Source organism: Sarcophilus harrisii, chromosome 3, assembly GCF_902635505.1.
Source record: "Sarcophilus harrisii chromosome 3, mSarHar1.11, whole genome shotgun sequence".
NCBI classification, from domain to species: Eukaryota; Metazoa; Chordata; class Mammalia; order Dasyuromorphia; family Dasyuridae; genus Sarcophilus; species Sarcophilus harrisii.
Genome location: NC_045428.1, coordinates 462,893,289 through 462,920,124, shown reverse-complemented (window position 1 = coordinate 462,920,124; position 26,836 = coordinate 462,893,289).

Here is a 26,836-nt window from a genome sequence, read left to right as displayed (position 1 = left end):
TACAGAGAAGGTAATCAGACTTTCTCATGCATTCTTAAATATTTAGTACCAAATGCTTTCTAAAAAAAAAAAAATTCTTGCTAGGAGTATTACTTCCATACACCTAAAGGTGAAAATGAATTCAAACACAAAATACACACATAAAAGTGGTATTTATTAAACCATTTTAATTTTAACTAGCAATATCATAGATAAAAAATAAATGCAGGTAATACAAAAGCTACTAAATTCATCTTGAGTTCTTCCATATGAAGCAATACTTTCCAGAGCAGTTGCATTTCCTTTGACCAATATATGCCAATAAAAGTGTTAATCTCTATATAGGATCAATGAAGTTTAAGGATTGCTCTTATTTATACAGAAAAAAAAAACCACAACAAAAAACTACTCCCAATGTCCTTCTATTATAATATTTCCATACTCCTTCCAATCCTTAGGTATTCTTGAAGATGAAAAAGAACTACCTGACTCAAATCAAATGTCTGAATGAGTTATAATAACTGCCCATGGCTCACAGGACTAACTCTTTATATTTATATTTACATATGGATATGCATGAATGCATTTATTGATACATCTATATACACACATACATATATACATATTGGCATATATACACATCATAATGCATATATGTATACATATAAGTACAATACAAATATAGCTATGTGCATTGCATTTATATATGCACATATTATGTATATGCACACATATACATTATAATGTATGTATGCATACATACATACATACATATATACTTTTTTCTGTACTCATAATTTAACATTGAGCTAATTTGACTTTGTCACATATTCAAGATCCTTTATGACCTTAGACAGATATCTATTGTCTGGAGAATAGCCGGTGTTTAAATTGTTCTCCTTCATTTCTTTGGAGATGATAATTATTTCAAGATGAGAAATATACTTAGCTTAAATCCTAACGAATACCCTGAGAATATCCTCAGGAATATTCTGAGAAGTTTTTTTTTAACTTGACCTATGTGTTTGCATGTCTGTTGTGTATGTATGCATATATTCACTTGTGTGTGTGTGTGTGTGTGTGTGTGTGTGTGTGTGTGTGTGTATGTTTGTTATAAGAGATGGATGCTAGGAGAGAAGTAAGTAGAAAGCCTTTTGAAGTAATTAGCTATCAAACTTTTGACATATATTTCTAGAGGCTCATAAACAACTTCAAAGAAAATTATAAGGATTTAACTTGCAAGATAAAAGTGTTTTTCACTCTACTTAGGAAATAAAAAAAAACATTCTTGGAGTTTTGGTAAGAGTCTTCATAATAAAATAACAAAATGAACAACACAGTAAGGAAGCATCCTCATAAAATATGCAATAATGATAAAAAAATCACCTTACCCCTATTCCCTAAGTCTGGAATCTGTAGAAAGATTAATATTTTGATGATAAAGAGAAAGGATAGATCAATAATATTGTTACATGACAAACATTTAAAATTTAATGAAATACTATTAAAAACAAATTCATATATCTTCATCAAATAATAGTAAATTTTGATGATTCACTATCAAATAGTAAAATTTGATGATACATCAAATTTTGATGCATATGATGTGCAATATATGATGCACATCATAGTATTGGTTGAACATAACTGCAAATGGCTTATATCTGCATTCAGCCTATACTGACAGGACGCAAATGTGCTATTGAAAAGTCTTCTTCCATGAGTAAAATTGGCATGAACTCAATCAATAGATATATTAAACAAATTGCTTTCCAAATACAGAGGAGCTTATGATAACTATTAAGGACTAAGGACAACTAGGTAGTTCAGTAGATGGAACTAGACATGAAGTCAGGAGTCATCTTCTTGAGTTCAAACCTGGCCTCCAACCCTTACTAGCTATATGACCCTCTGTTTGCCTCAGTTTACTCATCTCTAGAAAGAGCAGGATAAGGAAATGCAAATCAATCTAGTACCTTTACTAAGAAAACCCAAATGGTTTCATAAAGAATTGAACATGACTGAAAGTGACTGAACAACATCAAAATTTAGGAGCAGGGAGTTATCAACAGATATTACAGAAAGTTCATTCTTAAGGTACTCAGGCATATCAAGTGCTAGGAATTATATAAGTAAGTTGTTGAAAGTCTGAAATAGATAACCTCAAACCACAAAAATGTAGAACAAATCAAATACCTGAAAACACACAGTCAGATAATAAGAATTAAACACAAAAATTTCACCATATTCACAAACTCACAGCATGCAACAAAGAGACAACATACAACACATGGATCAGAGGCTCAATATACTTCATAAAATAACAAATAATGAAAACTATATTTTACAAATATTAGATAGATAGATATACTTTAAAAATAAAACAAACTGTATTGCAACCATAATATTATTAAAGACAAATTATTACTGATAATCTTGTATAACATGACAATGTTTTAATAATGTAACAATATTGAAGATTCATCACCTCCAAAATATGTACAATAAATTCTTCTGGAAGTATAGGGAATAGTCATAAAAAAGTCAAAACCATGTGGATTCAGAATAAAATATATAACACCCTATTTCCTAATGCAAATGACTTAGAAATCTTAGAACTTATGCCCTTATTGGTTTTGCAAGGCTCATTTGTGAAAAATTATCATTGCATAGGTTTTGAAAATAAAAAGCTTCAATTAAAAAAAAAGAGCCATGTACATCAGAACTGATCATCTTATAATCTTGTTGCTGTGTTCAATGTTCTCTTGGTCATACTCACTGCACTTAGCATCACTTCATGCAACTTTCTCCAAGTCTCTCTAAAATCATCCTATTGGTCATTTCTTAGAACAATAATATTCCATTATATTCTTATACCATAACTTATTCAGCCATTCCCTAACTGATGGGTATCTGGTCAGTTTCTAGTTTGTTGCCACTACAAAAAGGGTTGCCACATTTTTGCACATGTGGGTCCTTTTCCATTTTTTATGATCTTTTTGGGATACAGGTTTGGTAGAGACACTGCTGGATCAAAGCATATGTATAGTTCGAAAGCCCTTTGGACAGAGTTCCAAACTCCTCTCCAGAACAATTAGATAAATTCACAAGGAGTTACATTCTTGTTGAAGGAGATAACATGTGAAAAAGTGATTAGACTTATTTTACTTATCCTGAGAAGACAAAATTAAGAACAATAAATGAAAAAAAATCAAATCAAACCAGTAAAAAAAAAAAATAAAGAAGCAGAATAAAATGCAAGCAAGCAACAAAGAAAAGAGTGAAAAGTCTATGTTGTGAAACACATTCGGTTCCCACTGTTGTCTCTCTGGGTATAGATGGCTCTCTTCATCACCAAAAGATTAGAATTGCTTTGAATCATCTCATTATTGAAGGAAGCCATGCCTATCAGAACTGATCATCTTATAATCTTCTTGTTGTCATGTATAATGATCTCCTGGTTCTGCTCATTTCACTTAGCATCAGTTCATGTAAGTCTCTCCAGGCATCTCTGAAATCATCCTGCTGGTCATTTCTTACAGAACAACAATATTCCATAACATTCATATATCATAAATTATTCAGCTATTTTCCAATTTACAGGCATCCATTCAGTTTCCAGTTTGTTGCCATGATGAAAAGGGCTGCCACAAACATTTTCGCACATGTGGATCCCTTTCCCTCTTTTAAGATCTCTTTGGAATATAAGCGCAGTAGAAACACTGCTGGGTCAAAGGGTGTGCACAGTTTGATAACGTTTTGAGCATAATTCCAAATTACTTTCCAGAATGGTTGGATCCATTCACAGTTCCACCAACAATGTATCAGTGTTCCATTTTTCTCTCATTCCCTTCAGCTTTCTTCATTATTTTTACCTGTCATTTTAGTGAATCTGAGAGGTATGTAGTGATATCTTAGAGTTGTCTTAATTTGCATTTCTCTGATCAATAGTGATTTAGAGCACTTTTCATATGATTAGAAATAGTTTCAATTTCTTCATCTGAAAATTGTCTGTTCATATCCTTTGACCATTTATCAACTGGGGGATGGCTTGACTTCTTATAAATTTCACTCAATTCTCTAATAAATTTTAGAAATGAGGCCTTTATCAGAAGCTCAACTTTTATTTCAAATGACAGTCCTCCTGGAAATGATCTCAAAGGGTTTGATGAGAAAATATAATTCTTATATTTAATTCAATAAAGTATGATGGTCATTTTAAGAATATTTATTTAGCAGTTTGTTTTTTCCAAAATACATATGAAATATTTTAACATTCCATTCATTTCTAATGAATTCCAAATTCTCTCCCTTCCTCCCAGCATCACTCAGTTTGCTATGCTATACATATATAGCCCTGAAAAACATATTAGGTTGTAAAAACCATCACAAAAAAAAGAAAGAAAAATTAAGTTTAAAATGTTTACTTTAATCTGTTTTCAGACTCTATCAATTCTTTCTGTGGGGATGCATAGCATTTTTTATCATAAGTCCTTCAGAATTGTATTATTGTGTTTTTGAGAATTGCTAAGTCATTCACAATTGATCTTCTTACAATACTAATAATATTATTCTCATTCTACTCATTTAACTTTACATCAGTTCATGTAAGTCTTTCTAGGTTTGTTTGTTTTTGTTTTTGTTTTTTTAAAGCATACTTCTCATCAATTGTTGTGGCATAATACTACTCCATCACAAATATATACCACAGTTATTTGTTCAGCCATTCCCCAATTGAAGAGCATCCCCTCAGTGTCCAATTATTTGGCACCAGAAAAGAGCTGCTAGGAACATTTTTGTTCATATAGGTCCTTTTGTATGTGTGTGTAGGAGGAAGGGTTAATCTCTTTTGATATATAGATCTACCATTGGTATTGCTGGATCAAAGGGTATGCATACCTCTTTTTTAGCCTTTTAAATATAATTCCAAATTGCTCTAAAGCAAAGTTTCTTAAACTATAGATCATATCCCCATTTGGGGACACAAAATTGAATATGTGGATCATGAAATTATGATTTCTTTGTAATGTTCTCTTTGGTTCGGTTTTCTTGGGGTTCTCTGGGAGCAGCCTTCGTTTCAGTTCAGTAATCACCACAAGTGCAGCCAGGGGTTAAAGTCAAATCCTTTATTGTCTCTTTCAAAGTCTTGTCTCCTTTCCTAGGGCCCAGTTAACTTTCTTAGAGGCCTATCTCTCTCCTTGGTTCTGAGAGCTTGAGCTCCTGCCACCAGTCCTTTGTGTTCTCTGCCTCTGCCAACTTCTTGAGGTCCTCCTGAATGTGTCTTGGTTTCTGTGGGGGAGGCAGGAGGACCCCCCCCACTGTCTTCTAATTCTGATTCTGGCTGAGTTTGTTGGAGCTTATATGCTCTCTTATCATAGGTGTGAATCTTGTGGAACTATATTAAGTACTAGTACATGTACTGAACTAGAGAACTGTTAAGCACCATGCTAAACAACCATTGTCTCTATCAATTCCACTGACTTAGCACCTTGTAAGAATCCTTTGTTTCAAGTTCAGAGTTCTGGCCCATAACATTTCTTATCACTAAATGTTTGATTTATAAACACATTTAATATAGTTATAAGTCCAGAGTTGCATAAATATTTCTCATGTGAAAAGGGATCCCATGTGGAAAAAAAGTTTAAGAAGCCCTGCTCTATAGAATTGTTGAATCAGTTCACAACTCCCTCAACAGTGTATTAATTCTCAATTTTCCTACAGCCTCTCCAAGTTTATCAGTTTCCCTTTATATCCTATTAGCCAATCTAACAGGTATGAAGTAGTATCTCAGAATAATTTTAATTTGCATTTCCCCAATCAATAGAGACAGAGCATTTTCCCCATATGTTTATAGATACCTTTGATTATTTCAATTGAAAACTAACTTGATATATTTTTATCATTTATAAAACTGATGAATGGTTCTTATTTTTTATAAACCTGACTCAGGTCTCCATACATTTAAGAAATGAGGCTTTTATCAGAGAAACTTGCTACATTTTTCATAGATATGAATGCTTACAGTATTTCCCTTTATCCTATTTCCTGCCTTCTTATTTTATTATATTTCTCTTTTTACTTTGTCCTGTCCCAAGTGTTTTTCTGACTACTGCCTCCCCTCCCATTATGCCTTCCTCTTGTCTTCTGCCTTTCCACTCCTTTATAAGACAGATTTCCATACCCAATTGAAGATTTATGTTATTCTCTGTCTTTCCCTTTGTCCTAGGGCATGTTTGTATCTCACATATTACTATTATTTTAAAAAATTTTAAAGATATCATCCTGTCATATTCAGCTGACACCTGTACCTTTTGTCTAGCTATCTTTCTATCTATCTATCTGTATGTATGTAAATTCCTTTTAACTGCTCAAATAATTAAAATGTTCTTGTGAATTAAAAGTAATAATATCCATGTAGGAATGTAAATAGTTTAACATAAAATCCCTTATGGTTTCCCTTTTCTGCTTACTTTTTTGCACTCTCTTGAGTATTGTATTTGAAAATAAAATTTTCTTTTCGTCTGTGTTTTTTTTATCTGGAATGCTTGAAAATCATCTATTTCATTGAATATACATTTTTTCCCCTTAAGAATTATATTCACCACAGGTGCAAATTAGAGAAGAAAAAAGATTCTCAATCTTAACACCCACCAAAACATCATTTCCAACGCTCCAGCCAACAGCTGCAGCTGAAAATTAACACAACCACCCAGCAGACAAGGGGAGATGATACAGCAGTCATTGGCAGCCATTGTGGATGCTATACAACTGGATGACATGGAATCTTATCAAAGTGATACCTCAAATACATTTTGAATACCTTCAGATAAGGAAAAAGATTGAGGAAAAAGCCAGAAAATTCTCTGCTACATCACTCCGCAGGTCCCTCAGTGTTATGCCGAATGTGTCACTTACACTGGTTCTTACAAGTTGGACAGCAAGCCTCTCAGCAAGCTACACTTTCTAGTGATTGCCTGCCACTATTTCAGGCAGAACAACTGAAGGAATTATTTAAGCAGCAGGAAAGTGTAATGGGGAAAGTACTTCTTCAGCGCAATAGAAAGAGGGAAAACCTGATTGTTTCGGGTGAACAGATCTTGCAGGTTCACCATCCAGTAGCACGGACATCAGCCAACCAGGCTGTATCATTCAGTGCCTCTATGATGCTGCGGGACTACAAAGTCTGCATCATGTCCCTGGAAAGTCAGTGGAGAGGGATGGTGGTGAAAATAAGCAGTGAGCGATCGTTTCACTGCTCAGTTCATTTCTTAGTTACAGAATGTGGGTGGCTAATAACGACCCGATGAAGACGAGTCTATTTATGCGGCAGCAATCGGAAGCAGCAGCTCTCACTGTGGTGCAAAGGCTGTAGCAGCAGATGAAGGTGCGGAGCTGGACCCTACAGGGGCAAATCTCTCTGTATAAAGGGGGTGTGATCCTTCTATGTATCACTAGTCCATGTCAACAATAACTTTATGCTCTTGCCAGAATGACAAGACCAGATCCCAAGGCATTCTTACAGGAAAACTGGCCATGGCGGGAGCCCTTCTGAACAAATGGCTGAGCTCCTGTTCATCCTTCGCTTATGGATGAATCCCTGGGTGCGAAGGAAGAAGCATCTTTCAGGGATGTGGGGGACAGGGAGCCAGAGAACAATTACACTTTCTTCACAATGTATCTGGCATTTCTGAACTGATGGCAGACCCCCAGCTACAGAAGAGGGAAATGTATCTCCTTCCAGAGAGTGAAAAACTTGCCCACTAGGAGACAGCACAGGGACCAGGAGCCATTGGGGTTTCTATCTTTGTGGAAATGGCTATTTTAAGATTTGTGTTTTTCATTCAGCTGCAGACTCATTTCAGAGAAGGTGGAGAAGAGAACTGACTTTTTTTTCGTTCCAATTGTATCTAACAAAAAATAAAGTAAAAGACACCATACCCACCTTTCATGGACAGAGGTATAATGGGGTGGAGCTAATAGACTTCCCAGTCTAAGGATGCTTTCCAGCTAAAATCCCAGGGCAGTCACTGGTCCCCTTTTATTACAGACAGCAGGGTTGTGGACACTTCTGTTGAGTGAAGGCCCAGGTGGTCCCTGAAGAAGGTGGGGGACAAGTGGTGATTCTGACAATTGTATTTTTAATGGAGTCAAATCCATGTGGTTTATATATTTTTTTCCTTTAATCTTGGGCATTTTGTTTCTCTTTCTGAGAACATAACTTGAAAAAATTCAAAGTCAATACTCATAAAAATGTATCCCCTAAGTGCTGTGCAGTTTTTATTTACATTAACAATGTATTTTTGCTGCTTTCTAGATAATTTATTTTGCAACACATTACTGCACAGTTGGAAATAACATATGTACAGTAACATCACTTTATGTTATGTGTAAATAAATTAATTAAAAATTATTCTCCTTTTTGAATGTATTTACTTAAAACAAATACAAAAAGGAAAAAGAAAAAAGAAAAAAATGTGATGTGCACAGTAGAAAACAAGAGAATATTCAATATATGAAACAAATTTTCTTTCAAGAAAGAATATATAAGTATCATATATTGTATTCAGAACTGTCCATCTCTGCTTCATACTAGGTTTTCATTTTTCTACTATGCACTTTTTACTTTATTCTTTTTTGCCCCCTTTCTTCTGCTCCACCTTCCACTTGTGGTCTGCAATTAAGCAAATATGTATAAATACATACTCATTTATGTTTGTATATGTGGGTATATGTATATATTTGTACATATAAATGCAGATATGTCTAAGTACTATACTTATCTGTCCTCTTTTTCTCTGAAGGTGGATAGCATCCTTCTTAGGTCCAAGTCTTTCCATATTTTTTTCTAAATCCACCAACTAATCATTTCCTACACCGCAGCAACATGCCAATCTCACATTATTTAGTTGTTTAAATAATCTAAAAAATATTGATTAATATGGTTACCATATAATATAATTTCCCTATTTTTCTCTTACTACATGAAACTATTTTAACTTTAACTTTTCTGAAATCAAGCACTAACCCTACAAGCACTAACCGTACTTTTTTCCTAACAAATTATATTCCTGATTCCTAATCATTATTATTATGTTTGGGGTATCTCTTGTTTCCTTATCTTTGCTGACTCTCCTATTTACTTGTACCTGCCACCTTGTCTTGCTATTACTTAATCCAGTGCTTTGTAAATTTTTTTCCACTTGCAACCACTTTTTGCCTGAGAAATGTTCATTTGGCACTAGGTAAATAGCTATCTAAAACAGATATGCAATCAGAGTTTAACTGACAATAATAATAATCCCATTACTCCCACATTCATTTATATGACCTTAAATGGGGTCAAAACTCACAGTTTAAGAAATTTTGACTTAACTTATCTCCCTCCCTCCCAAGGATTCTGCCTTTATCCTCTCTTCCCACCATTTTCCTTATCCCATTCCTGTTAAGCTACACACATTATCCTGTTCCCATTAATTGATACAAACTCTTTTATCCCCCTTATTTTATTTCTTCCTCCTCTTATTTCTTAAAAAATGTAGATGTAAACACACACATACACACACACACACACACACACACACACACATATAGATAGATAGATATTTACCTATCTATCTATATGTGTGCTTATTTCCCTCTTTAACCTATTCTGATGTGATTAGGATTCCAGAACTATCAGCCTCCTCCCCAATATCATCCCTCTGTTTCAATTCCAGATCTCCCATTTAACTTGTATAATCTGATTACACATGTTATATTAATCTAGATGGTTTCCTTTTTTAGAATAACATCAAACTCAACTCTATCCATCTTTCTTTTGAACTTCCCACGTACTAATCACAATTTTAGACATATAGTCTACATTTCCATATATAAAGCAATTGAAAGAATCCACCAAGCACTTCCTGAGATTCCAAAATCAAAACTCCAAAGAATATTGTAGCTAAATTCCAGAATTATCAGATCAAACAGAAAATACTGCAACTAGCCAGAATTAAAGTATTCAAATATCTAGGAGCTATAATCAGGATTACCCAGGATCTAGCAGCTTTTACTTTAGTTTTGAAGGGTATGTAATAAAATATCCCAAAAGTCAAAGTAACTTGGATTACAGTCAAAAATCAACCATCCAGCAAAATTAAGCATTAATTTTCAGGGGGAAATGATGGACATTCAATGAAATAGATTTTCATTTATTTGGAGGAAAGACTCCAGAGCTGAACAGAAAACTTGATTTTCAAATACAGAAGTCAAAAGAAACATAAAAAGTTAAAAAGGGAAGAAAAAACTAAGTTTTTTTAAAGGTAAAATGTTTACATCTTTCTATGAGAAGATGATAGGTTGAATTCTTGAAAATGGTATCTTTGTTAAAAGTATACTTAGAGGGTGTAGGTATAATTTGACTTTATTGTGATGATATAAAAAAGAAACTGAAGGTTGAAAAAAGATTTACTGAAAGAAGAGGAAAGGAGAGGTAAAACAGAGTAAATTACATTGCATGAGGAAATAAAAATGACCTGTTGTAAGTAAGGAGAAGAAGGGAGAAGACTGAGAATTGGGTGATTCTTAATCTCATCAGAATTGGTTGAAAGAGAGAATATCAGACATATTTTATTTGATTGAAGAAACTTTTCTCACCCTATAAGGAATTAGAAGGGAAAGGGGGCAAGGAAAAGGGGAGGCTAATAAATAATCTAATGCTAAAGAATGAATAGGTGAAACAAATCACAGCACAATCAATAATTTCATCTAAGAGGGTAATCTCCTGGTTGGTTTTCTGGAGGTCTTGAAGCAGCCTTCCTTTCAGTAGTAATCACGAGGAGAATAGCCAGGTGTTAAAGTCCAAAGTCCAAATTCTTTATTGTTTCCTTGCCTGGGGCTGGGCAGCTTTCTATACAATCTTTCAAGACCTTTCAGTGAGGGAAGTGCAGGAGGCCAGCCACCAAGGTGGTGTGAAATGGGATGAATGAATGAATGAATCTGTCTCTCATTGCCTGTTGGATGTTATATACTCTATTATAATTACATTATCATAGGTGTGAATCTTGTGGAACTATATTAAGTACTAAGTACATGTACTGAACTAGAGAACTATTAATCACCATGCTAAACTAGATAACCATTGTATTATCAATTCCACTGACTTAACATCTTGTAAGAATCCTTGTTTCAGAGTTCTTGCCCATAACATAAGAGAATAACAAAAATGAAACAACATAACAAAATTAATGGGATGCAGTAAAGCAGTGAATTTTATATCTCTAGTTGCTTATTTGAGTAAAATAAAGGAGAAAAAAAGCTCAATGAATTGGCATACAAATAAAAAAGCTAGAAAAAGAACAAATTAAAAACTCCCAATTAAACATCAAATTTGAAATTCTGAAAATAAAAGAGATGAAGAAAATTAAAAATAAGAAAACTATTGAACTAATAAACAAAAGTGTTTTTTTGTTTTTTTTTTTTTATTTATTGTAAAGACCTAGTTAGCACATTGGATGTCTTAGAATCAGCCGGAATCAGGATAAGCAAAAGTCCTTGGTCTTTATTCTTAGTCTTTAAGGGTGGAAGTTAAGGGAATGGACACAAGCTCTCCACAACCTCCCTTCTCCTTGTCCACCACAAAAGAGACTCTGGCTTGGCTTACTCTGCCCCTTAATCCCTCCTACAATTATATGTATACACCAAAATATTGAGCAAACACAGAATAGTGGGAAGGGCCATTTTCCAAGCATATGCTAATATTGTATTGTCCAATGGATAATTAGCTTTAAGTGCTCTGTTATCTGATTCCAGTGCACCTACTCAGTTTCAACCCTTTACATTTTATGAACAATCCAACAAAGTAGATATACTTTTAGTTAATTTGAATAAGAAAAAAAGAAAGAAGAAAATCAAATTGCTAGTATCAAAAATGAAAATAGTGAACTTTCTACCAGTAGAGGAAATTAAAACAATAATTAGGAACAATTTTGCACAATTGTATGCCAATAAATTCAATAATCTAAATGAAATTGTTGAATACTTACAAAAATATAGATTGCTCAAATTAATAGAAGAAAAATTATTTGAACAGTCCCATCTTAGAAAAATAAATTGCACAATATATCAATCAACTTCCTAAGGGAAAATCTCTAGGGACAGATGAATTTACTTATTAATGCTATCAAACATTTAATTATAATATTATGCAAACTATTTGGAAAAATAGGGAAAGGAATCAAATTCCTTTCATAACACAAATATGGTACTGTTATCTAAACCAGGTTGAATCAAAACAGAGAAAGAAAATTTTAGATCAATTTCACTAATGATTATTGATGCAAAAAAGTGAATCCTTCCTTTTTTGCTGCCTTACTGACTCTAGTGTTGATGGTCAGTAAGAGCTTACTATCTGCCAAACATTGTGATTAAGCTGAAGATAGCAAGATGAATTTAAAAGTAGCATCTGCTCAGAAAGATCTGTCTGGAGGAAATGATTGCTGCTATTTAAGAAAACATGGAAGAAAATATGGAAGAAGCAGGAGACAGAGAAAGAGGATAAAAAGTATAAGAAAGAAGAGGAGGAGGAGGCCCAGGGAAAACAAGGGGAAAAAAAGAACAAGAGCAAGAAGAAGAGGGAAAGCAGAAAGAAAGAATAAGAGGTCCCCCAGAGTAATACCATTAGGGACAAATTTCACTGATATAAATAAAATTCCTTCAAATCATCCTATCATAATGCCTCACTTCTCCTTGGGCAGAGGGGCAAGTGAAGCCCAGAATGTCTAATTGCTTAGTGTTGCCATCATGCCTGAAATCCCTATGTTAATAGACATTGTTCTGGATACTGCACAATATCCTGAGGTAAGGGAGAAATAGGACAAAATGTATATTAGGGCTTGGAAGGAGATAAGGAAAGCTCAAAATTCTGATATATTAGCTGAGGCAGACTAGCACAGATGGACTATCAGAATATAGTACATGAAGCAGCCATGGGGAAGATTGATGATACTGAGTATCAATAGAGAAAAAGAGATAAAAAGGAAGTTAATGGCCCTGGGAAGGATAAATTCTATTTACTCTATAATTTTCTTGGAACAAGTCTTATATTTAGTTTTAAGCCTAGGAACCCTTACCTATATATATATATATATATATATATATATATATATATATATATATACCTCTTTCATTTTATGGGAGAAAAAACTACAAATATCCTACTGAGTGCTTTGTACCCCCATTAGTTGCTTTACTAGAATCCCTCAAATATTGTTGTTCATGTTTCATTTTAAAAGATCGCTAATCACATCATAGTGTTGAGGTACAACAGTAGATGATGGATGATGTCTTGATTTGGATATGAATTGGATTTAAGTAAAGCAGAGTCGCATATCCCCACTCTTCCAATCAACAGAATCTAATTGCAGGACAAAATTCAAGATGACTGGAAATGATCTGAAATGCAGTGGGTTAATCTTCCATTTTTGATATCTAATCAAGCTCAAAGAACTCCTTCAATTACCTTCATGACCATAGGAAAAAAATATTTTTCCTTGCCTTCTCTGCTGGAGGAAGTCTTTATATACTTGGGATAAATATTCTTCTAACTCGCCAATGAATTTGAGAACTGTTGGTTATTCTCAACATGCCATGATGGTTCTACTAGAATATGGCTACTTCACATGCTAAATAAAGCTTTTTACTAGTGAAAGTTGTGGGAGGTAGACACCAAAAGTGAAATAGCAGCCCTGAAAATGCATTGACAAGCCTTCTCCCCAAAGTTTCTAATCTCTTTGAACAATCCTAACATAAAAGTTCTAAATGAATTAGATTTCATTTTATTAATTCATTCATTTAAAAACCATTGAAGGCCTGATGGAAAAATTAATTAAAACATAGCCTACTTCCTTCATATATATTTAAAATCTACTTGTGGTAGGGCAGCATAATATAATATATAAATATAACCCTTTAACCATAATGTAAAATAGATTACCAAGAAAAAAAATTGAAAAAAGTAAAAGAATAAGATTTTTTTTCTGATAGTTTTGTTATCATTTCTTTATGCAAGATAAGTTCAGTATCAGAAGACCTATTCTAGCAACTAAGGTCTATTAGCCTATGAAATATACTCCTAATAGAGATGTGAGAAATCTTATCACAGAAATGATTTAAAATTGGATAGGATAGGCAGTAGACTACAGGAACCTGCCTTCTGGCAATGGACTAAGTGCTTTCTGCCTCAGGCCTTTCCTCTCTATGCCTTCCTTTAAATAACAGCTGTGTTTCTAGCATAACAAATAAGAAAGTGAAACCACCCACAGAGTCTTCCTCAAAATAAATAGTTTCTAAAAGGACAAGGTTTCAAATGGGATTTTTTTCTGTTAAACTGTGAGTATTACAATTAGTCCCACTCCCACATACTAATGTTAAGAAATAATTACTGATTAATGACATTCAGAGGTTGCATGGACCAAACAGAATTGAATCTTTGGGAAGTATGTTCCATCGATCCGGGGTCTACTAGAAAGGACCCAGAATAATTTATCTTTTAAAGAGTAAGGAGGCTGACTAGGGTGAGGTAGGGGGAGTTTTCTAATCAGGGCATTTGGAGACATCCCATGGAAGCAATCATGAATCTCATTCAAAGAAGGGTAAAGCAATAATAATCCTGAGTAACCACAATTAATGATTTTAGGGGAATTCAGAAAAGATCACTAGATCTGACCTGGTAATAAATTGCTAAAAGCTAATAGTGAACATGGACTACTTGCTCACTCATTCTCTACTTAGTGTCTGGTCTTGTGTAGACCCAGACATGCTTATCTGTATCATATGATAACTATGGATGCTTCAATCTAATATTGCATGGCTTCAGTAAATTATAGTGCAGCTTAATTGCCCTTATGTAAATTTCCACAGATAATTTGTGAATAACTAAGCTAAATTAAATTTGTCAGTAAGTAAACAACATCAGATTTAAATATTGTTCTCTCCCACATGCCCACCCATAGCTTGACTCTCCTTCTTAATAGAGACTAACTCCATTTTGTGTGTGTGTGTATGTGTGAAATCAATACTATATGCAATTTTCTTGAGGGAATATAAATAGAAATTATAGTTGAAAATAATCTTAATGCAAATTTATCTCTATATGTACAATGGAATTTTTAAAATAAATAAATGCTTTATTTTAGATAATTCTCTAATCCACTTAAAGATAGAGTAGCAAGTTAAATTCTCACAATTTTCTGTGGAATGAACAGATGTTTTATGTAATAAGGGACAACTCACAGATAACCATCAACTCTAGTTCCTTTGTTTCTCAAGAAAAGGAATTCTGGTCTGAACCCCAGAGCTATACTTATAAAAGAAAGAAAGTTAATGAAATCTAGAAAACCTAGATATGATATACCTCTGGAAAAAAAAATGAATAGGGACAGAGAAGAATATACTTTTTTTTTCCTGGCAGTACATTGTACCTTCACAAAAAATTGACCATGTATTAGGGCATAAAAAAACTTCACCATCAAATGCAGAAAGACTAAAATAGTAAATTCTAGCTTTTCAGACCAAAATGCAATAAAAATTATATTCAATAAAAGGGAAGGGAAAGATAGACTAAAAATCACTTGAAAATTAAATAATCTAATTCTAAAAAATGAGTGGGTCAAACAAAAAATCAGAGAAACAATCCCTAATTTCATCCAAGAGAATGACAACATGCCAAACCCTATGGGATATAGCCAAAGTAGTGCTTAGGAGAAATTTTGGTCTCTAAATAGCTTCATGCAAAAAAAAAAAAAGAAAAAAAAAGAGAGATAGAGAAGGAGGAGATCAATGAATTAGGCATGCAAGTAAAAAAGCTAGAAATAATTAAAAACCCCAAATTAAATACAAAATTAGAAATTCCAAAACTCAAAGGAGAGATTAATAAAATTGAAATTAAGAAAACTATTGAACTAATAAATAAAACAATTAATTTTATGAAAAAACAACAATGTAGATAAACATTTGATTAATTTGATTTAAAAAAGAAGAGGCACAAAACCAAATCACCAGCATTAAAAATGAAAAGGCTGAACTTACCACAAAGGAAAAAAAAAAAGCAATAATTAGGAGCTATTTTGCCCAACCATATTGCAGCAAATCTGACAATTTAACTCAAATGGTTGAATATTTACAAAAATATTAATTGGTTAGATTAATAGAACAAAAAATAAATTACTTAAATATTCCCATTTTAGAAAAAAAACTTAGCAAGCCATTAATGGACTCCCTAAGGAAAAAAATCTCCAAAGTCAGATGAATTCACAAATGAATTCTACCAAACATTTAAAGAACAATGAATTCCAATGCTAGATAATCTATTTGGAAAGATAGGCAAGGAAGGAAACCTGCCAAATTCCTTCTATGACACAAGTACTGAAACCTAAACCAGGAAGGGTCAAAACATAGGGAAAAAATTACAAACCAATCTCCCAAATGAATATTGATTCAAAAATTTTAAATAAAATATTAGCAAAGAGATTACAGCAATTTATCAGCAGGATAATATATTATGACCAAATGGGATTTATACCAGGAAGGGACTATGGAAGAGAGAGTAAGGTCAATGACTTTGTGCCTCACTTAAAGCCAATTTACTCATGAATCAACCCATATCATTTTGCCATTTCTACTTGTCTGCAAGTCCTGTAGTGATGGATGAATGATGAAGGAACAGGTATAGATATGGGGAGTTATAGTAACAACCCTGCACACAGGTGGCCCAGGCCATAGAGTCATCTTCTCCTTGGACATAGTAGTGGGATTCAGCAGCTGCCAAGCTGTTGAGCAAATTTTTAAGGATCACACTGCTCACCTCCTGGTGAAATATGCCCTAATAATTGTCTGCTTATTCAACTTTGGACTGATTACAATGACAGGAGGGGTCCCCCCTTATAGTCCCAACACAAAAATAGTACAATAACTTCTGCATAGTTCATTCCACTCATCACTTGTAAATGGAATATGTGTACACTTATAGATAACACAAAATCCAATAGACCTAAAAGATGAACAGCTCTTGTGAGAAAACTCTGCAAGTATCACATCCAAATATCTGAGCTGGCCAATGAGGGCCAGCTAGATGAAATCAGAACTGGATACACATTTTCTGGAGTGATCACGGTGAAATGGAGTACCATGAAACAGGTATGGGGTTTGCAATCAAAACTAACATAGTGGAGAAGGAGAGAGGATTCTGGGAAGATGGGGGACTAAGTTAATAAGTTTTTTTTTTTTTTTAATCCATTCACAAGTTTGTTTTTCTTTTAATTTTTTTTAAAGCTTTTTATTTTTAAAACACGCATAGACAATTTTCAACATTCACCCTTGTGAAACTTGGTGTTCTAATTTTTCCATCCGTTTCCCCCTCCGCTCCCCTAGATGGCAAGTAATCTAATATATGACAAACATGTAAAGTTCTTCTCTGCCTAGTTCCACAAATATCATGCTGCACAAGAAAAACAGGTCAAAAAGGAAAAAAAAAACAACTGAATAAGAAAACAAAATGCAAGGAAACAACAGCAAAAAGAATGAAAATACTATGGGATGATACATATTCAGTTCCCACAGCCCTCTCCCTGGATGTAGATGGCTCTCTTCACAAGGTCATTGGAACTGGCCTGAATCATCTCACTGTTGAAAAGAGCCACATCCATCAGAAATTGATCATTATATAATCTTACTATTGCTGTGTTAAGCTGGTAAATTTCAAGCTCTTCAGATTTCCCTAACAATTAGAACAAATGTGCACCTCAGGCTGAACAAATGAAATACAAAGACTTGGAGCAGAATAGGGGTTCTCCTGGGTACAACCCAAGAAGATCTGAAGACCCAAGGCCTGGGATTAACTAGAATGAATGCACACATCTCCAGGCTAGCTCTGAATAAGTGGGGAGCCCTGGGGCTAGCTGGGTGTGGCTAGACCCTCATCAGCAACCACAGAAACTTTCACCTTCCATTCTGTGTATGCAGTCAGGAGTCTGAGTCTGAAGAGAAGCTCTGGTGATCAGGAACACCAGGCCCTGCTGTGCTGCAAAGATTCATGACCCTGGGTGCTATCTAATGAGTGCAGAGACAATAGGGCAGGGACACTCAATGGATTTATAGGAGGGTAGAATGCTTGGTTTAGGGCTCCAGATCAGAAGGGAAAGCTAAAGTAAAGCTAGAGGCACCACCCCCACTCCATAGTTAGAAATACTTTCCCTAACACTTCTTATTAAAAAAAAAAAAATGAACCAGTAAAGAATTAAGAACCCCACATTAGAAATTTACTAGGAAAGACTAGGGTTCATCTTCAGAAAAGAACAGTAAAGTAAAAAAAGTTTCTTCTGCCCCAAAGAGTAATATTAAATGGCTCCCTGTCCAGAGAAAATTCAAAGAACTCAAAAAAGACTTTAAAAATCAAATCAGACATTTTTTTTCTTTTTTTTTTTTTATTATAGTAACTTTTTATTGACAGAATCCATGCCAGGGTAATTTTTTTTTTTACAACATTATCCCTTGCACTCACTTCTGTTCCGATTTTTCCCTCCCACCCTCCACCTCCTCCCCTAGATGGCAAGCAGTCCTATATATGTTGAATATGTCATAGTATATCCTAGATACAATGTATGTGTGCATATCTAAACAGTTTTCTTGTTGCACAGGGAGAATTGGATTCAGAAGGTAAAAATAACCCGGGAATAAAAACAAAAATGCAAGCAGTTTACATTCATTTCCCAGTGTTTTTTCTTTGGGTGTAGCTGCTTCTGTCCATCATTGATCAATTGAAACTGAATTAGGTCTCTTTGTCAAAGAAATCCACTTCCATCAGATTACATCTTCATACGGCATTGTTGTTGACGTATATAATGATCTCTTGGTTCTGCTCATTTCACTTAGCATCAGTTCATGTAATTCTCTCCAAGCTTCTCTGTATTGGTGCTAAAATAAATAAGTAAATGAAAACCATTCTTTGAAAAATAAGATCATGCAAATAAGTTAAACAAATAGAAAAAGACATAGAGTCTTACAAGATGAAAATAGCTCTTTGAAAATTAAAATCGGGCAAAGGGAAGCCAGTAAAGCTGTAAGAGACAAAGAAATAAAACAGAATATAAAGAATGAAAAAATAGAAAAGAATGTAAAATATCTTAGAAGAGAAACAATGGATCAGAACAACAAATCAAGAGGAGGAAACATAAGAATAATTGGTCCTCCTGAAAGCTGTGACCAAAAAAAAGAACCTTGACACAATACTGTAAGAAACAATACAACAAAATTGTTGTGGCATGATAGAACATGAAGTGAAAGTAGAAATAAAAAATAATAATATACCAATCACCATCTCAAAGAGATCCTTTGTGGAAAACACAGAAATATTGCTGAATTTTAAAATCCCCAGATCAAAGAGAAAATCTGACAAGAAGTAAGAAAAATGTAATTCAAATGTGTTGGAGCTATGTAATGGGCTGAAATTTGAGTTGATGCACTGAGGTCTCAAGTACGTGAGGCTAAATAGTAATTGGACTATACTCTATTAATATACATGATTGGATAAAGAATGGTCTCTGCCCACTTTCTGTGCAAGTCCTGATGTGTTGTAGAGGAAATGACGATTTTGGTGGGTGGAGGCAGAGAGAGGAACAGGAAGAGAAGCTGGGAGAGATTTGGGCCTGGATTCCATTCTCCTGGCTGCTGGTCTTGTGGTTGGTGATCTAGCTAGCTTCTTGACTCAGCTGCACACATTGCTATCGCCGATTCTCTTCCACCTCCGATCCTTCTTCACTGAGAATAAAGACTGACGATTTTCCCCTAACCTGAATTCCTGACTCCTGCTGATTTAAAAATACACGGTCTTCACAGAGCTACAAATAGAATTGTTCAGGACTTAGCAGCAGGCACAGTAAAAGACCACACAATCTAGAATCATATATACCAACAATATATATAAAAAAACTAGGCTTGTGGCCAACAATATAATATCCAACAAAATTATCTATAATATTGAATGAAAAAAATGGATATTCAACAAACTTGAAGGTTTTCAGGACTTTAAATCAGAGCCAATATCAAAGATCAGTTTCAAGAAACTTAACATGGAAAAATTGCTTATGTTTTCTACATGGAAATGTATTCCATATGTATAAGATAGACATCTGCAATTGGGTGAATCAAAAGAAAAATTAGGGCAGAGTTAAAGTAATAATAATTATGTTATGCAAATGAGGTGAAGAGGAAGAATAGACACAGATACATAAGAGGTTGGAGGAAGGCTTATAGTTCTGAAAACCTACTCACATTGGGAATGGATTAAATAGGTAACACTGCATATATATTATTAAGGGTATAGCATCTTTCAAAATCTATGAAGAAACAAGGACTGGATGAGCAGAACAGAAGCAAAGGGTGGGGGAAGAAGATAAGGGAGAGATCCATAGATGGGGGAGGTTAAATAACATCAAGGCAAATTAAGGAGCAGAATTAAAGCAAAGAGTTAACTGTCATATGAAGGATGTGTGTGTTGTGGAAAAATATGTGTGAGTGTGTGGGTATATCTATATATCTATACATAAATATATTCTTACTTATTTGTAGCTTGCTTGGGGAAAGTGCAGGGAATAAAAGAGAGAAAAAAGAATAAAGTAAAAAAATGTGCACTGCAGAGAACAAAAGAACCACTTACCAGGAAGGAAAGAAGGACACTTATGAATATAATTTCTTCTATTATTATATATTCTTTCTTGAATCAGTAATTTATTGTTATATATTTTGAATCCTTCCTGATGTTCTGCTAGGCACATAACAAAGTTCTATTTTGTCTTGTTTTGTTTTGTTTTCCATTCTGTTTTTTAATAAAATAAATTTAAAAATACGATGTAGCCAGCAAATTTGTATGGGACCAAACCAAGTGTATGAAAGGTTCAATGCAATTGCCACTTGGAGGAAAATACCATGTAACCATCATCAATGCCTATGATTTTTGTTGAATATGAATATGATAAACCTTGGTCAGATCAAAGGAAAAAAGATGTTCATCTACCTGACAGCCAGTGTAGCTTCCAAAGGAGTTGAGGAACATTTGATAATTGGTACCTCTCTAAGAAGGAAGTCTTTAATACCATCAAAAGTAAAATACAAATGAAGTTTAGGGAGATGCAGAATTTGGGGCTCAGTAAAAAAAGGCAGATGAAATTCAGTTTTATACTGATATTAACAATTCAAAGTGTTTTTTATGAAGTCTTGAAGGTTATTAATGGGCCAAAGATATATGATGCATCTTAACTACTCAGTGCTGATGGATCTACATTGATTAGTGATAAAAACTTGATCTTGAAAAGATGAGCTGAACACTTGCATAGGATTCTGAAAAAATTGTCATCAATTAATGCTGAAGCCATTGAGCATTTACCTCAGGTTAAAGTTAATCCCTCCTTCTCTGAAGTCTCAACTGAAGAAGAAGTTTTTAATTCCATTAGGCTCTTTTTCATTTCGCAAAGTATCTGGTGCTGATTCTTTTATAGGTAAAATTTAAAAGGTATGGCATGTCTTTTGTTCATACAAATGTTGACTGGAATTTTCTGGATTATATTGCAAGAGGAGTTTCTCACCCAGGAGTTCAAGTATTCCTTCATTATCCATATCTATAAAGATAAAGAGAATAGCCTGTTCTGTGACAATTATAGAGGAGAGGGGTCTTTCCCTTAGCTATTGCTGTCAAGATAATTATCACAATCCTTTTTAAAAGGCTGATCCTACACCTGGAAGATGTTCATCTACCTGACAGCCGGTGTAGCTTCCAAAGGAGTTGAGGAACATTTGATGTGGTATTTGCTCCCCAACAACTTCAAGAGAAATACTAGGAATAAAACAGTTCTGTACACAATATTTGTAAATCTGACCAAGATCTTTGACACTGTCAGTCAATTTGACATGTCAAAATTTGGTGGTCCAGAAAAGTTCGACAGTATTGTATGTCTATTTCATGACAGCTTGCTTGCCCAAGTTGCTCTTGAGCTTTCCCAGTCACCAAGAGTGTGCTTGATCCTATGCTTTTTAGCATGATCTTTTCACCTTGTTGTCAAGCATCTTCTATAAAGACAAATGTAGCATCAAGGTCAGCTTCTACACTGATGGTAAATTCTTCAACTTGAAAAGGCTACTATCCAAAAGTTAATCGATGCATGATTTTTTGTTGGCAGATCACTGTGCACTCAATGCAGCCTCTGAAGCTGGAATGCAACAAAACATGAATTGATTCTCAGCTCCTTGTGCTACGTTTAACCTAACTACTAACACCAAGAACACACAGGTACTCCATCAGCCAGGACCACATCATCTATATGTAGAACCATCAGTTACAGCAAAATTTTGAATGCTGCTGCTAAGTTCTCTTACTTTACTTTCTAGGGAATGTACACAGTGATAAGATTGACAAATTGATTGCCAAAAGTAGTTCAATGTTTGGGAGGCTCCAAAGGAAAGTATGAGAGAGAAGAGTTAATTATATTATCAAATTAAAAGTCTATAGATACCTTGTGAAACCTGGAAAGTATATGCCATGCCAGGAAACTGAATTGCTTCCATTTGAATTGCCTTAGGAAGAGTCTGAAGATCACCTAGCAGGATAAGTTACCAGACATTGAGGTTCTTCCTTGAACTAACTACCAAACTCTGTGCAGAAAGCACAACTCCACTGGGCTGCCTGCATTTGAAAATAGTCTGCTTAAAAGACTATTTTATGGAGAATTTACACAGGGTAAGTGCTCAACATAGTCAGAAAAAAAAATGATACAAGGATATTCTCAATGTGTCTCGTATGAACCTTAAAATTGATTAGATGACATGGCAGACAATGGCACAGAACTGCCCAGAATGACATGACTTCATCAGAGACGGTGCTGAGCAGAATTGAAGTAGCTCAAAAGTGCAAGATGTACAAAAGGAGAGAATCTACCCCAATGTTCACATGAATTATTTGTGCCTGACTTGTGGGAGAGCATTCCAAGCTTGGATTGGTCTGATTAGTCACAATCAGATGTATTGTAACTTGATCTAACAGTGTTGTCATTTTGGTCCTCTTCAAGAACTAAGGATAACAATGATGGATTGTCTTGAATGAAAAATAAAACAACTTTGTTTTATCTAACTTTTCCTAATATTTGGAGATTTTTGAGGCTAGAATCATGGTGGTTAAAAAGAGAACTTTAGTTTCAACTACTGTTCTTTGCTTCTTGTCTTTTGAATTGTGTATTCTTATTAATTTTTATTAGTGTCTTCTTATATAACTGAACAGATATGAGAAATGCTAATATTCTAATTATGTCTACCAGCCTGGATGCTTTATCAGCACTTAGTGGTCAGATCATTGATCTAAATCCATGAAAGCCATTTATCACGATACTAACTCTACTGACTTCTCGCTTTATTTGATAGCCTAGGCAATCAGTTCTACAGTTGATTTGTTGCAAATCAATTAACTAAATAATATTTATTGGACACCTCTTGTGTGTCCAGCCTTATATCCAATATTCTTTGGGATAAAAAGGAAATATGACACAATACTTGTCCTTGAGGAGTTTCCAATCTACTTGAGATACATTTGTCTATGGTTAATGCATTTTGTCTGACAATGGCCTGTTCAATGGGATGATTTTCCTTTTAAGTAATTAGTTTGGGCCACATGAGCAACAAGATTGATAACTAGAAATTTTCTCTAATCCCTAATAATTTACAAAAGAAATCCAAAAATGAAATTATGGTTGTATCCAAAGATAAGAGAGCATGAAAGCCAACAAGGCAATACCCATGAAGATTCATAGTGGAGAATGTTAATCTTGCATGAGGCCATTCAATACTAGTCTCATTGCATCCACAGGGCATGCAAACCAATCTACAGATTTTGGAATATAATCAGGGATATCTTTCCTTCTATACTCTCTGCCATTGAACAAACCATTACTGCACTGCTCAACTTGCTGCAACAAGCAAGTTGAATTCATACATTCAATAAACATTTATAATGTGTCTACTATGTGCAGGGTACTGTGCAAAGCATTGGTGCTACTCAACACTCCTTGACCATCAGAAGAAGTATCAGTTATGCTGGCAATTTCACCTAGATTAGGGAAATCAAAATTCACAGGGGTGTTCAATGAATTACCCACCCAGCTTTCTCCCAAACTTGTAAACATTGGTAAACACCAAATCAGTCAAGTCAGAGAATTAAAGAAAGGAGAATGCTGGATTTCCACCAAAGCAATACTAAATCTGGGGGTGTGGGGTGTGTGGAACTATATAGAATTAAGCTCTGACCAATACCCCCCCCAACCCCTGTAATTAGAGGTACAACTCTAATGTAAACTCTCTATCAAATGGGACAAAAGTTAGAAAATAAACTCTAAGAAAGTATAAAGGGTAAAAAAGGAACATTACTAAAAGTCTTAGGAAAAAGAAAATTCACTTAATATTCTAGATCAAGATATCTTAACTGAAGAAATATTAATTAATTAGGGATATATGAAGCCAATTTAATACACATGACAATTTTACTTAATTTTCTTCTTTAGTTTCAGTTTATCTGAAACAAAATATCAACAATATCAGAGTAATCAAATTTTTTAAAGTGAAGGAAGGTGGCCTAGCAGTACTAGATCTTAGTGTTGGAAAGAATTAATCATAAAAACAATCTGGTGCTAGCTAAAAGTAGTAGAGCAGTGGAATAGATTAGATACACAATGCAGAGTAGTAAATGGCTATAGCAATTTAGTGTTTGATAAATGTGAAGATTCAAGGTTTGGGAACATAAACTCACTGTTTGCCAAAAATTGCTGAGAAAAGTAGAAAGTGCTTTGGATGAAACTAGTTATAGATCAGCATCTTACACCATAACACCAAAATAAAGTAAAAAATGATAGATTTAGACATAAAAGGTGAAATTAGGGAAACAGAAAATTTATCCTGTCATATTTATGATTATAAGAAAGAATTTATTACCAAACAAGAAATAGAGAGTATTATAGTCTATAAAATATATAATTATGATAATCTTACATTAAAACCAATGCTGCCAAGGTTTTAAGGAAAACAAAAGGGGGGGGGGAGAATGTTTATAGGAAATTTCTCTAATAATGGCTTTGTGTCTCAAATATATGGAGAAGTGAGTCAAAAATTATAAGAAAATGAGTCGTTCACTAATTAATAAGTGGTCAAAAGCTATTTATAGGCAATTTTCAGTGAAGAAATCAAAGTTATCTTTAGTCATATAAAACAATTATCTAAATCACTATTGATTAGAAAAATAGAATTTAAAACAACCCTAATGTAGTACCTCATACCTATCAGATTTACTCATATAAAAGAAATGGAAAATGACAAATATTGGAGGATCTGTGGGAAAGTTAGGACATTAATGCACCTGTTGGTAGAGTTGTAAACTAATCCATTATGAAAAAGCTATTTGGAACTATGCCCAAAAAGCTATGAAATATACATATACTTTCACCAGTAATACAATTATTATATTTATTTCCCAAACAGATCCAAATAGAACAAAAAGGGGGAAAAGGAACCTATTCATACAAAAATATTTATATTAGCTGTTTTTGTGGCGGTAAAGAATTAGTAATTCAGGGTATGACCATAATTTGAGAAATAGCTATAAACATTGTGGCATATGCTTGTGATAGAGTACTACTGAGCTAAATTAAGTGACAAGTAAGATGGAGTGGTTAGAAAAGAAGATAAAGCAAAATTTCTAGCCTCTTCTGCAGAAATAATTTTTATTTTTTTATTATTATAGCTTTTTACTGACAGAATGTATGCATGGGTAATTTTTTAACATTGACCCTTGCAATCACTTCTGTTCCAACTTTTCCCTTCCTTCCCTTTACCTCCTCCCCTATATGGCAGGTAGTCTCATATATGTTAAATATGTTAAAGTATATCTTAAATACAACATATGTGTATATTTTTTTACAATTCTCTTGTTGCTCAAGAAAAATCAGATTTAGAAATGTAAAAATAACCTGGGAAAAAATGCAAGCAGTCCACACTCGTTTCCCAATATTCTTTCACTGGGTGTAGATGATTCTGTTCATCATTGATCAATTGGAACTGAATTGGATCCTCTCATTGTCGATGATAGCCACTTCCATCAGCATTGATCCTCATATAGTATTGTTGTTGAAGTGTATAATGATCTTCTGATTCTGCTCATTTCACTTAGCATCAGTTCATGTAAGCCTCTCCCAACCTTTCTGTATTCATCCTGCTGGTTATTTCTTACAGAATAATAATATTCCATAACATTCAAATACCATAATTTACTCAACTATTTTCCAATTGATGGGCATCCATTCAATTTCCAGTTTCTAGCCACTACAAAAAGAACTTCTGCAGAAATAATTTTGCTAAAAATGAAAAAAAAGGGGGGCGGAGCCAAGATGGCGGAGAAGACACACGCGTCTTTCTAAGCTCTTCTCTTACCCTCTTTATCAATATTATATCGAGCCTCAAAAATAGTCTTGACTGCTACAATTCGTAAAGATAAGAAGTAGAACAACTCACCGGCCGAAGAAAATCTGCAGTCTCGCCAAAAAAGGTTGGTTCCGGGGCCAGGGGGGAGATCGGCGCAGACTGGGAGAGAAATTAGGTTCCGAGGAGAGTCTCAAACCCAGGGTGAAGGCACAGATCTCAGCACAAGCGCGCAGCCCCAACCCGCAGTAAGGGGATTTTCCTTGGGGCAGTTGTGATCCTGCACGGCAGGAGGACGCAGCCCGGGTTAGCCTCCAATCTGCGCAGGGGGGAGCTCGGCTTGGGGCCATAGAGCTTTTCCAGGGCCGATTTGCAT